Consider the following 14,132-nt stretch of genomic DNA (forward strand, 5'->3'; position numbering starts at 1 on the left):
CAACATCCCAGAAAGAGAACACCAAAAAAATGCCAGCCAGTACCAGTGACACCGTGTCCCAATGCATAGGACAAATTAGAAAACAAGCAGCAGGGAAAAGAAAACTACAAGAAACCAAGCAAGTCCTCAGGGAAAGACACACCAAATAAAGAAAATCACCCACCAGATTGCAACAACAGTGACTTGGGGAAACTTCTGAACCTTCCAGATACAGAATTTAAAATTGCCATGATTAAAAAACTGAAAGAAGTCATAAAACAATGATAAGGGAAAAAATAATCAATGATCAGAAGAATGAAATTGAGTCCCTAAAGAGGGAAGTGAGAGAATTGCAGGAGATCAAAGGATTAATGGAGGTGCTAAAGAAATCCGGGAGAGCAGTAAAAGCAGAACAGATGAAATGGAAGAACAAATAAGCATTCTCAAAGACCCAGAAATAAAACGATTCAAAACAGAAAAGGAAAGAGAAGTACAAAGGAAAAAGAATGAAGAAAGACTTTGGGAACTATCTGACTCCACGAGGAAAGGAAATATAAGAGTTACAGGAATCCCAGAAGGAGAGGAGAGAGACATAGGAACAGAGAAAATATTCAAGGAAATAATTGAAGAGAACTTCCCAAACATGAAGAAGGACCTGAAATAGATGTAGAAAAAGCAAAAATGACAGCAAACTTCCACAATGAAAGGAAAAATTCAGCAAGACATAACAGTAAAGCTCCTAAGAATCTGAGACAAGGGAAAATAATGATGCTGACAAGAGGGAAGAAACAGATAATGTACAAAGGAAAACCAATCAGGCTGACGTCAGACTTCTCTGAAGAAACACCATGTGCAAGAAGAGAGTGGAGTGATATAGTCAATAGGCTCCAAGGCAACAAATGCAAACCAAGAATACTCTATATTACAAAGCTTTCCTTCCTCTATGAAGAAAGAATAAAGACCTTCTCAGACAAACAGAAACTCTGGAATTTCATTAGGACTAAACACTTCAATAAAAAGACACAGAGTCGCAGGCTGGATTAAGAAACAAGTTCCAACCCTTTGCTGTCTCCAGGAAACACATTTAGCTACAAAAGATAAAAATTGACTGAAAGTAAAAGGATGGAAAACAATCCTACAAGCAAATGGACCAAAAAAGAAGGTAAGAACAGCTATACTTATATCAGATAAAACAGATTTCAAACTCAAAAAGGTAAAAAAAAAAAAAAAAAAGACCCAGATGGTCACTACATCATGATCAAGGGGACAATACTTCAAGAAGAAATAACACTTATTAACATATTCTCACCAAATGAAGGGCACCAAAATATATCAGACAACTATTATCATCTCTGAAAACCAACATCAGAGAAAACATGTATGTAGTAGGAGACTTCAACACACCACTATCAACAATGGATATATCAACGAGACAAAAAATAAATAAGGACACTAAACATCTAAGTAAGGATCTAGAGCTCATGTGCTTAACAGACATCTATAGAACACTAAACCCAAAAAAATCTGAGTACACATTTTTCTCAGGTGCACACAGATCATTCTCCAGGATACATCTCACACTGGGACACACGACAAACATCAACAGATACTCCAAGATTGAAATCATACCAACCATCTTCTCTGACCATAAAGGAATCAAACTAGAAATAAACCATAAAAAGAAGGCAAGGTACCCTTCTACTTCATGGATTGAAACCCATACTACTGGAAGACCACTGGACTAATGAGGAGATCAAAGAAGAAATTAAAAAAAAAATACTTTGAGTTGAATGACAAGGGGGACACCAATTTCCTAAATGTGTGGGATACAGCAAAAGCAGTGATAAGAGGAAAATATATAGCAATATAGGCTCACTCACATCAACAAACAAGAAATAACTCAAGGAAACAACCTAATCACACATCACAAAGAACTAGATAAAGAATAACAAAAAAAAAAACCCAAAACCAGTAGAAGAAGGGAAATACTAAAAATCAAAGCAGAAATAAATGAAATAGAAATGAAAAAAAAAAGATCAATGAAACCAAATGTTGTTTCTTCAAAAAAATAAATAAAATAGACAAACCCCTAGCCAGGCTCACAAACGAAAAATGGGAGAAAGTACAAATAAATAGGATCAAAAATGCAAAAGGAGAAATCACAACAGACACAGCAGAAATCAAAAGAATAATCAGACACTAATATGAACAGTTATATGCAAACAAACTCAACAATCTAGAAGAGATGGACAAATTCCTACAACTCTGCAGTCACCCAAAGCTAGCTAAAGAAGAAATAGAACACCTAAACAGTCCAATTTCAAGCAGTGAAATTGAAATGGTAATTAAAACCCTCCCCAAAAACAAAAGCCCAGGAGCAAATGGATTTACAAATGAATTCTACCAAACATTCAGAATGGATTAGTGCCTATCTTTCTAAATTCATTCAAAAAGTTGAGAAGGTGTTTACTTTCTTATAGTTATTCTTTTTCCTGGTCTCTTATGTAAGTTTTCTATATTCCTGCTATGAGTGAGACCATCCAGTATTTTTCTGCTGCAGGAGGCCTTGATGCCCCAGCCAGATAAGACACTGGCAAGCAGAGAAGGTAAAGGGCCTCACACCGTGGGGCTGAAGATTCCTTGTGCCTCACACAGTGGAGCTGAAGAGCTAACATTCCTTCACTTTTTGTTCTTGGTCATAAAAAGAGAAAAATTTCCCAAAAAGTACATTAAGCACTACATTATATGCATCAGTATACTGCAAATAAATGGCATGGAAAATTATCTGTTAGAAACTAATTATTAAACAAATTGGCCTACTTGACAATGGGAGACAACTTATTGAGCATACCTGACAAGCATTGCAATACAACAATAGTAGGTCCTTCTTTTTCATTTTCTCTATAAGTTTCTTAGGAAAGTTTTAAACATGAATTTGACTGTGTTAAGAAGTTTGTAGGTAGAAAAAGTTCTGATAGCTGAGCAGCAGCTGGTCTCCAGCTGAAGGCCATGGGAATAGAATAGTCTCTTGATGCTTAGGCTTTAGCTGATAGGGATGCACTGGCGGTTATCCACTGTCTTAAGTAATTGTCTAGCTGAAATAATAAGTTTTAGTGTTGGTCTGTTTTTTTATCTATTAACCTTGAAGGCTACTGTCTAGCTGGGACCTTTAGGAGCCAGTAGTCTATGGGAACATAATACACTAATTGTTTCTGCTTTACATAGGACAATGTATTTTTTTCTGCTTACTAAAAATGAATAAATAAACATCTGCTGAGTCTCTTGGCAGAAGATACTAGCACCTCACCAAATGTCAGTGTCTCCTCATTCTACCTCGTGCCCTTCCCCTCAGCCCTTTCGTTTTTGCTGACGCCGTCTCATTCTTTCAGGAACCCCTGACACGACATTTTGCCGGAGGCTGGTCTCTGGCATTTTTCTTTTTCTTTCTGGCTTATTTCGTTGAGTATGATCCCTTCCAGTGCCATCCATGTTGCTGCAAATTGCATGTGTTTATCTTATTTGACTGCTGAGTAATATTCCATGGTGTATATGTACCACATCGTCTTCATCCAGTCATCTATTTTTGGGCATCTGGGTTGTTTCCATAGCTTAGCTATTGTGAACATTGCTGCCATAAACATAGGGGTGCAGGTGCTCTTTGGAATTGATGTTGCTGTGTCCTTTGGGTAAATACCTAGAAGTGGAATTTCTGGATCATTGAAGCTCTATGTTTTAGTAGGTCAAGTAAAAATCAAAATCAGCAAACAACTATAAACCAGAGACACTCTATGAGGGTTGGGGGGCAGGGAAAGAAGGGATCGGGGTCAAAATAAGGGGGTTGCAATTGTATGGGGAATATAAAAATAAAATTCACATTAAAATATATAAAATCAAATGCATATCAAATGTGAAAAAAATATGTGGAGTCGTAATCCTTAGTACCTAAGAATATGACCTTATTGGGAAATATGATCTTTATAGAGATTCTCAAGCTAAAATAAGGTATTAGGTGGACTTAATCCAGATGTCTTTATTAAAAAAAAAAAAATATCTGAACACAGAGACAAATGCACACAGAGGGACAATGATGTGAAAACAAAGGGAGAAGGCAGCCATGTGACTAGAGAGATGTACCTACAAGCCAACAGGAGCTTGAGGCTACCAAAAGCTATGAGAAAGGCAAGAAGTGGTTGTTTTCCCAGAGCATGGCAGAGAGCATGGCTTTGCTATCACCTTAATTTTGGACTTCCGGCCTCCAGAAATATGAGACAATAAATTTCTGATGTTTTATGCCAAAAAAAAAATTGAGAAGGTAGGGATAATACCAAACACGTTCTATGAAGCCAACATTACAGTAATCCCAAAACCAAACAAGGACAACACACAAAAAGAAAACTACAGACTAATCTGTGTAATGAATACTGATTCAAAAATCCTTAATAAAATCTTAGCTATCAGACTCCAACAGTGCATCCATAAGATAATACACTACAACCAAGTAGCATTTATTCTGGGTACACAAGGATGGTTAAAAATCTGAATATCAATCAATGTAATCCAACACATCAACAAGAAGAAACATAAAAACCATATGATAATATCAATAGATGCTGAGAAAACTTTTGACAAAGTACAACACCCATTTATGATAAAGGCCCTTGAAATTCTCGGGATGCAAGGAACATACCTCAACATCAGAAAGGCCATGTATGACAAGCCAATATCCAGTATCATTCTCAATGGTGAAAAGCTGAAAGCATTCCCATTTAGATCTGGAACAAGACAAGGATGTCCACTCTCACCACTGCTTTTCAACATAATAATGGAAGTCCCAGGCAGAGCAATAAGACAAGAGAAAGACATACAAGGAATCCAAATAGGAAAAGAAGAAGTAAAACTATCACTATTTGCAGATGATATGATACTATACACAGAGAACCCCAAAAACTCCACATAAAAACTAATTAAACTCATCAATCAGTTTAGAAAAGTAGCATAATACAAAATCAACACACAAAAATCAGTAGCCTTTCTATACACAAACATTAAATCTGAAAAATAAATCAAGAAAATCATCACTTTTATTATTGAAACAAAAAAAAAATCAAATACCTGGTCATAAAGCTAACAAAAAAGGCAAAGGACATATACAAAGAAAACTATAAAACACTGTTAAAACAAATAAAAGAAGACACAAAGAAATGGAAATACATCCCCTGCTCTGGATTGGAAGAATTGCAATTATCAAAATAGCCATCCTCCCAAAAGCAATTTACAGATTCAGTGCTATCCCAATAAAAATTTCAATGTCATTCTTCAAAGAAATAGAACAAATACTGATGAAATTCATATGGCACCACCAAAACCCCTGAATAGCCAAAGCTCTCCTGAAAAAAAAGAGAAAAAGCTCTCCTTATAATATAAAATAAAGGAGGGAATGGAGGCATCACTCGCCCAGATTTCAAACTATACTAAAAAGCCATAATAATCAAAACTGCATGGTATTGGAACCGGAACAGACACACAGATCAATGGAACTGAACAGAAAACCCTGATGTATAGTCAACTAGTCTTTGACAAAAGAGCAAAGAATATGCATTGGAGCAAAGAAAGTTTGTTCAATAAATGGTGCTGGGAAACTGTGTCGCAACATGCAAAAGAATGAAGCTTGACTACTACCACACACCATGCAGAAAAACAACTCAAAATGGATTAAAGAACTAGACATAATACCTGAAACCATAAAATACATAGAAGGAAATACAGGCAAAACACTACATGACATGCCCCTCAAAGACATCTTTACAGACACATCACCCAAAGCAGTGATAGTGAAGGCAAAGATCAACAGCTGGGACTACATCAAATTAAAGAGCATCTGCACAGCAAAAGAGACAGTAACAAAAACAAAGAGAAACCCCACCAACTGGGAGAACATTTTTGCACCCAACACTAATGATAAAGGACTGATCACAAAAATCTGCAAAGAGCTGATGAGACTCAAATAACACTCATTAACATAAATTCACCAAACGAAGGAGCACCAAAATATATCAGACAACTATTGTCATCTCTGAAAACAGACATCAGAGAAAACACATACGTAGTGGGAGACTTCAACACACCACTATCAACAATGGATAGATCAACAAGACAAAAAATAAGTAAAGACACTAAAGCTCTAAATAAAGATCTAGAGTGCTTAGGCTTAACAGACATATATAGAACACTAAACCCAAAAAAATCTGAGTATACATTTTTCTTAAGCGCACACGGATCATTCTCTAGGATCGATCATATACTGGGGCACAAGACAAACATCAACAGATACACCAAGATTGAAATCATACCAACCATCTTTTCTGACCATGAAGGCATCAAACTAGAAATAAACCATAAAGAGAAGGCAAGGTATTCTCCTACCTCATGGAGATTGAAACCCACACTACTGGAAGTCCACTGGACTAACGAGGAGATAAAAGAAGAAATTAAAAAATTCTTTGAATTGAATGACAAGGAGGACACCAATTTCCTAAATGTATGGGATGCAGCAAAAGCAGTAATAAGAGGAAAATATATAGCAATCGATGCTCACATCAAGAAACAAGAAAGAACTCAAAGAAACAACCTAATCTCGAAACTCAAAGATCTAGAAAAAGAACAACAAAAAAACCCCAAAACCAGTAGAAGAAAAGAAATAATAAAAACCAAAGCAGAAATAAATGAAATTGAAACTAAAAAAACAATCCAAAAGATCAATGAAACCAAGAGCTGGTTCTTCGAAAAAATAAATAAAATAGATAAACCCCTTGCCAGGCTCACAAGGGCAAAAAGGGAGAAAGCACAAATAAATAGGATAATAAATGAAAGAGGAGAAATCACAATGGACACAGCAGAAATCAAAAGAATTATTAATAACTACTATGAACAGTTATATGGAAACAAGTTCAACAATCTAGAGGAGATGGACAAATTCCTACAACTCTACAATCACCCAAAGCTAGATAAAGAAGAAATAGAACACCTAAACAGACCAATTACAATTAGCGAAATTGAAATGGTAATCAAAAACCTCCCCAAAAACAAAAGCCCAGGACCTGATGGATTTACAAATGAATTCTACCAAACATACAGAGACGAATTGGTACCTATCCTTCACAAACTCTTCCAAAAAATTGAGAAGGAAGGTATAATACCTAACAAGTTCTATGAAGCCAACATTACACTAATACCAAAACCGAACAAGGACAACACAAAAAAAGAAAACTATAGGCCAATCTCCCTAATGAACACTGATGCAAATATCCTCAATAAAATTTTAGCTATCAGAATCCAACAGTGTATCCATAAAGTAATTCACCACGACCAAGTAGGATTCATTCCAGGTACACAAGGATGGTTTAACATCTGAAAATCAATCAACGTTATCCAACACATCAACAAAAAGAAATATAAAAACCATATGATAATATCAATAGATGCTGAGAAAGCTTTTGACAAAGTGCAACACCCATTCATGATAAAAGCCCTTGAAATTCTTGGGATACAAGGAACGTACCTCAACATCATAAAGGCCATCTATGACAAGCCAACAGCCAGTATCATTCTCAATGGTGAAAAGCTGAAAGCAATTCCATTAAGATCTGGAACAAGACAAGGATGTCCACTTTCACCACTGCTTTTCAATATAATACTGGAAATCCTAGCCAGAGCAATAAGACAAGAGAAAGACATCCAAGGAATCCAAATCGGAAAAGAAGAAGTCAAACTATCACTCTTTGCAGATGATATGATAATATAAATAGAGAACCCCAAAAACTCCACAGAAAAACTAATTCAACTCATCAATCAGTTCAGTAAAGTGGCAGGATACAAAATCAACACGCAAAAGTCAGTAGCCTTCCTATATAAAAACAATAAATCTGAAGAAGAAGAAATCAAAAAAAAATCCCTTTTATTATTGAAACAAAAAAAAATCAAATATTTGGGAATAAATCTAACAAAAGAGGTAAAGGACCTATACAAAGAAAACTATAAAACACTGTTAAAAGAAAAAGAAGAAGACACAAAGAAATGGAAAAACATCCCTGCTCATGGATTGGGAGAATAAACATTATTAAAATGGCCATCCTACCAAAAGCAATATACAGATTCAGTGCTATTCCAATCAAAATTTCAATGTCATTCTTCAAAGAAATAGAAGAATTATTGATGAAATTCATATGGAATTACAAAAAACCCCGAATAGCCAAAGCTCTCCTGAAAAAAAAGAAGGGAATGGAGGCATCACACTCCCAGACTTCAAACTCTACTACAAAGCCATAATCATCAAAACTGCATGGTATTGGAATAAGAACAGACATACAGACCAATGGAATCAAATAGAAAATCCAGAAATAAACCCACAGATTTATGGTCAACTAATCTTTGACAAAGGAGCAAAGACTATGCATTGGAGCAAAGAAAGTTTGTTCAATAAATGGTGCTGGGAAAACTTTGTCGCTACATGCAAAAGAATGAAGCTTGACCACTACCTCACACCATATACAAAAATCAACTCAAAATGGATTAAAGAACTAGACATAAGACCTGAAACCATGAAATACATAGAAGGAAATACAGGCAAAACACTACATGACATGCACCTCAAAGACATCTTTACAGACACATCACCCAAAGCAGTGATAGTGAAGGCAAAGATCAACAGCTGGGACTGCATCAAATTAAAGAGCTTCTGCACAGCAAAAGAGACAATAACAAAAACAAAGAGAAACCCCACCAACTGGGAGAAAATTTTTGCACACAACACTAATGATAAAGGACTGATCACAAAAATCTGCAAAGAGCTGATGAGACTCAACAACAACAAAGAAAATAATCCAGTCAAAAAATGGACAGAGGAACTAAAAAGAAACTTCTCTGAAGAGGAAATGCGAATGGCCAACAGGCATATGAAAAAATGTTCAACATCACTTGCAATCAGGGAAATGCAAATCAAAACTACCATGAGATACCATCTTACACCAGTGAGAATGGCACAAACTAAAAAAAAACTAGCAACAACAAATGTTGGCGAGGTTGTGGAGAAAAAGGAACTCTTCTGCACTGTTGGTGGGAGTGCAAACTGGTCCAACCACTATGGAGAGCTGTGTGGAGATTTCTGGACCTACTAAACATAGAGCTTCCACAGGATCCAGCAATTCCACTCCTATGTATTTACCCAAAGAACACGGAAACATCAATTCCAAAGAACACCTGCACCCCTATGTTTATAGCAGCACTATTTACAATAGCTAAGCTTTGGAAACAGCCCAAATGCCCAAAAATAGATGACTGGATCAAGAAGATGTGGTACATATATACCATGGAATATTACTCAGCATTCAAAAAAGATAAACACATGCAATTTGCAGCAACATGGATGGCGTTGGAAGGGATCATGCTCAGTGAAATAAGCCAAAAAGAAAAAGAAAAAATACTGGATGGTCTCACTCATAGCAGGAATCTAGAAAACTTAAATAAGGGACCAGGAAAATGAATAACTATAAGAAAGTGAAAATCAAAATCAACAAAAACTATGAACCAGAGACACTTTTTGGGGGGTGGGGGGCGGGAGGGGAGGAATTGGGTTCAGAATGGGGGGATTGCAATTGTATAGGGAATATAAAAATAAAATTTATTAATTAAAAAAAAAAGAGCTGATGAGACTCAACAACAACAAAGAAAATAATCCAGTCAAAAAATGGGCAGAAGAGCTAAAAAGAAACTTCTCTGAAGAGGAAATGCAAATGGCCAACAGGCATATGAAAAAATGTTCAACATCCCTTGTAATCAGGGAAGGGCAAATCAGAACTACCATGAGATACCATCTCACATGAGCGAGAATGGCACATATATAAAAAAAAAAAAAAAAAAAAAAAACAAAAAAAACTAGCAACAACAAATTTTGGCCAGGATATGGAGAAAAAACTCCCACCAGTTTGCTGGTCATGGGGCCACCCTCAACTGTGTCACCGCGGCGCCCCCCAGGGGCATCCTGGAGGACAAGTCTGGAGAACGGGGTGATGGGGCAGGGCTGGGGTGCAGGCTCTGTGCTCAGAGCACTGGGCCTGGTTCTGCTGTTGACCCGCCTTGGTCCTGTCGCCTCATCCTGGCAAGGGGACCTTGGTGAGGAGCCCGCGGGAGGGGGGAATGCGAGGGGAGGGGAGAGAGAAGGGCCTGATTGGGCTGTCTGGGGCCACTGGACTCCACAGGTCACCGGAATCCAGGGGTCATTGGAGTGCAGGGGTCACTTGTGTTCAGAGGTTAGGGTTGCAGGGGTCACTGCGGCTCAGGGCTCACTGGGCTTCAGGAGCCACCCCGACAAGGTCCTCTCTTACGTTCACCATCCCTCGACGACCACGCAGGTCCCGGTGCGGATGGCCACGATCCCACCGGGCCCGCAAGTGTCCCCAGAGTCCTGACAGCTCCTGGGAGTGCCCCCTGCGGCGCCACAAGAAAGCCCCGTCCAGATGCCGGTGGCCCCACCGTGCCACCAGCCCAGGGAGAGCCCCGCCACAGCTACCCGGGGGCGCACGCAGGCTGCCTGGCCAAGGGGAGCCACACCCCGGCACAGGTTGACTCTGCGGGGGACACAGGGTTCTGCAGGCACAGGAACATCTCTGGCCCCCGCCGGCTCCATCCCGCTGCCCTCAGGTCCTGCTGCCCTCCTGTCTCTTCCCGCTCCTCCCGCACTCCCTTCTCCTGTCTGTTCACTCCTCCTGCCCCAGGACCCCAGGGAGACACACGGGGGTGGCGGGGACTTTCCAGTCCCTGTGGACAGGGCTCATCTGTGGCTCTGGGGGGGCCACACCCGGCCCCGTGGCGGTTACGGGTCACTGATGGGGCTGAGGGGGGAAAAGGTCCTGCTCGCGGGATCACCAAGGACCCCCAACAGCGCTGCTGACCCGGGAGGCTCATTACCGTGCAACGTCGAGGAGTCCACGGGGACGAGGACACCGGGTGTCCCGGGCAAGGCCCCTGCAGAGGGGGCGGACATGTCAGGGCCCCGGGGCCACGGACACGGAGCACCCTGCCTACCTTGGGTCGGGAGCCGAGACCGGACCGGATGGTGGGGGCAGCGCCGTGGTCAGCGGGAACGGCCGTCCGGGGTTCGCGTCTCCTCCCGGCTCCGGAGGGCGAGCTTCATGGGCGCCGCTGCTGGGCTGCGGGCGCCGCCAGCCTGGACATGCGGGTCGGGTCAGGCGGGGGCGCTCCCGGGTGATCCATGTTCTCTGCTGAGTGTCATGTATGTCCCACTGAGCTGCATCTCACAGCGTCAGCCTTTCTCTGGGAACAGCAGACCTTGTTTTGTTGTCCGACCAGCGGGAATTTTATTTGTTCTCTTTTGAGGTAACGTGTTTTACAACCCGGTATCACTTCCCAATGCATTCTGTATTTCAGAGGAGCAGCGGTTGAAATATTCATCATATAAATTAAAATGAATAATTAAAACTACACAGTTCAATGTCACGGTGCCGTTTATTATGGAATGAGTTTCAAAGAGAGGAAATTTTATTATTATTACTATTTTTTTTACTTTTCTTCCATTAAAAAAGTTCTGCAGCTTATGGTTTTTATTTTTTTAAAGAATACCTTATTTATTTATTTATTTATTCATTCATTTATTTATTTATTTATTTAATTATTCATGCAAGCACTGGGTACAGTCAGAAGTGCGGGAGGGTGAGAGGATTCACCAGAGCCAGAGCGGGGAGCAGAGCAGACAGACTAACGAAGTATACTGCTGAGGGGAGCAGCAGGTGGCAGGAGAGTTCTGGTGCCATATGGGACCCTCACCCAGCAGCTGGGGATCGAACCAGCACTGTAGAGGCTGCTGGCAGCTTCCCAGCCCAGTGCTCAACCGCTGCACCACCAGGGAGGACCAGCTTATGGTTTTTAATATATTTGTGGTCATATGATATTTTAGTTATCGTCTATCTGACAATTATTGTTCATAGCCATGATATTTCGGGATTGAGAACACTGAGATGAAAGTGCATCACATGAAAAATATCACACGTGCGAGAGCTATTTAGGAGCAGTGAGGAATAATCTTAACAGGAAGTTAAAATTCACACTAGGAATTTAAAAGGGAAAGCTTCACATGTTCATCCCCAGAATATGACACAATCGGGAGTCAGACAGAAATTTATAAACTTTTGAGCAATAAATATTGATCTTTTTTTCCTTCACACTGAAGTGATAGTAATGTGTAGAAAACAGTCTATCATGGATGTGAACATTTTACCTGATTCCACACAGCAACACAGCTATATAAAATATAATATTATCAATATAAACATTATTGTAAGTCACTGAAAAGGTTTTGGCAGAGGGCACAAAACAGCAGGTTCTGAATTGGTTTTCTTGTTTCCATTACAATAGCAAAAATTGTTCCTATAGTCTCATACAATAATTATATATCACCACAATCTCCTAAAGATCCAGCCTCCCCAGGGCCTCCCATCTGTCATCCCATGGGGGGGCGGGATATGATTGGGGGGGAGAAGAGCGGGCAGGGCTGCCCTATCACTAGACGTCTCCACTCACGCACGGGCCTGGGGGGAGGAACAAGCCCGCACCCAGGAGACCCAGGTCCCTGGGACCGGCAGGGACAGCCACACGCACAGATCATCCAGCTCAGCGCTGGAGCGGCCTCCTCCCTGCACAGATGTGCATGAGTCTGAGAGGGACAGAGGGGCTAGGAGGTACCCGGGGTGGACGAGCCCATCCTGCAGGAGGGATGTGTGGGTGTGACCCAGGAGGAGACTGCGGGAAACGTGGTCTCTCGGTTCTCAGATGTGGGGAGTCAGGGGCAGGGAGATAAGGAGACCAGGGGACGGACCAGGAGGCAGCTGTGAGGCCACAGGGGCAGGAATCTGACAGAGGAGGCGTCAGGACACACCACACGGGGACGACGAGCCCAGATCATTCAATTCCAGGAGAGTGTCGGGTCCTGGGGGCAGGAAAACAGGGACCCTCACACCCCGTCTACCTGCACACCCATCCCTGTGGGGCCGCCCCAGACCAGGGCTGTGCTGGAGGAGCAGGGACAGGCTCTCCAGGGTGGGGAGGGGCTGGACATGGCCACGTGTCCTCTGGGAGGTGTGCTGGGCTGAGATGCTGGGGCCTGGGCAGGAGCAGGAAGCAGGAGCAGGGGGCTGGGGCAGTAGGGAGGGCCTGTGAGGTTTGTTGACAATGGGATTCTAATTTGTACAATTTTTGGTGAAATGTCGGTCTTTCACCAATTTCTGAAACAAGTTCAGAGAACCTAATTATGTCACATTTACATACATGGGAAAATAGGAGTTGAATAATGAAATTTATGCAGATGATGGTATTTGACTCAATAGGACCTGGAAGGAGAAATTATGTGTAAAGTAGATTGAACTGTTATCGTACCATGATAAACCGTATGCTCAGTGTTGGCTGATTTGACAATTTCTTCCTGTTTTCTGTTTTATCCCAGATGATGGCTCCAGTGGTGCAAAATCTCATGGCTATGAGATAATTCATCCTCCTGGGCTTCCTCAGGAACCCCGTCCACATCTGACCTGGTCATTTCTATGTTCTACACGGTGGTGCCCCCCACTTTTAATCCTGTCATATACACTCTGAGGAACCAAGCCTTGAAGATTGCTGTGGGGAGACTGATAAATGGCAAATACTAAGATATGTTATTTCATAATGTAAAATTATAACTCCTCATAAATTCAGCTTTTCCCCTCTAACTCTTACATGTCATCATTTATAAAGCATAGGCTTCTTGCATTAGAATTTTTCCTTTTCCAGAAATTTATATTCTCATATTCTTCCATAAACTCCTGTTTCCTAAAACACTACAATCCTCTCCCCAAACCCTCCCTACATGGTATGCATAGACTGAAAACAGCTAATGGTTAGAAACATGTATTTGGTTTAGAAAGAATGTTCTAGAACGCAGGCATCACCAACTTTACAAAAATGAAGCAGTGGTAAAAGGGGTAGTCCTTGAGAGTGCATGGTCACGAGATCCCAGTCCTAGGCACTCGGTTCCCACAGCCGATGTGTGTCTCCACTGAGAGGCCCATCTTTGTGGAGTGGAGGGGAGGCAGAGAGTGGGGCCCCCATCC

This window comes from Talpa europaea (genome assembly GCF_964194135.1).
Source record: "Talpa europaea genome assembly, chromosome: 8".
In the NCBI taxonomy this organism is placed as follows: domain Eukaryota; kingdom Metazoa; phylum Chordata; class Mammalia; order Eulipotyphla; family Talpidae; genus Talpa; species Talpa europaea.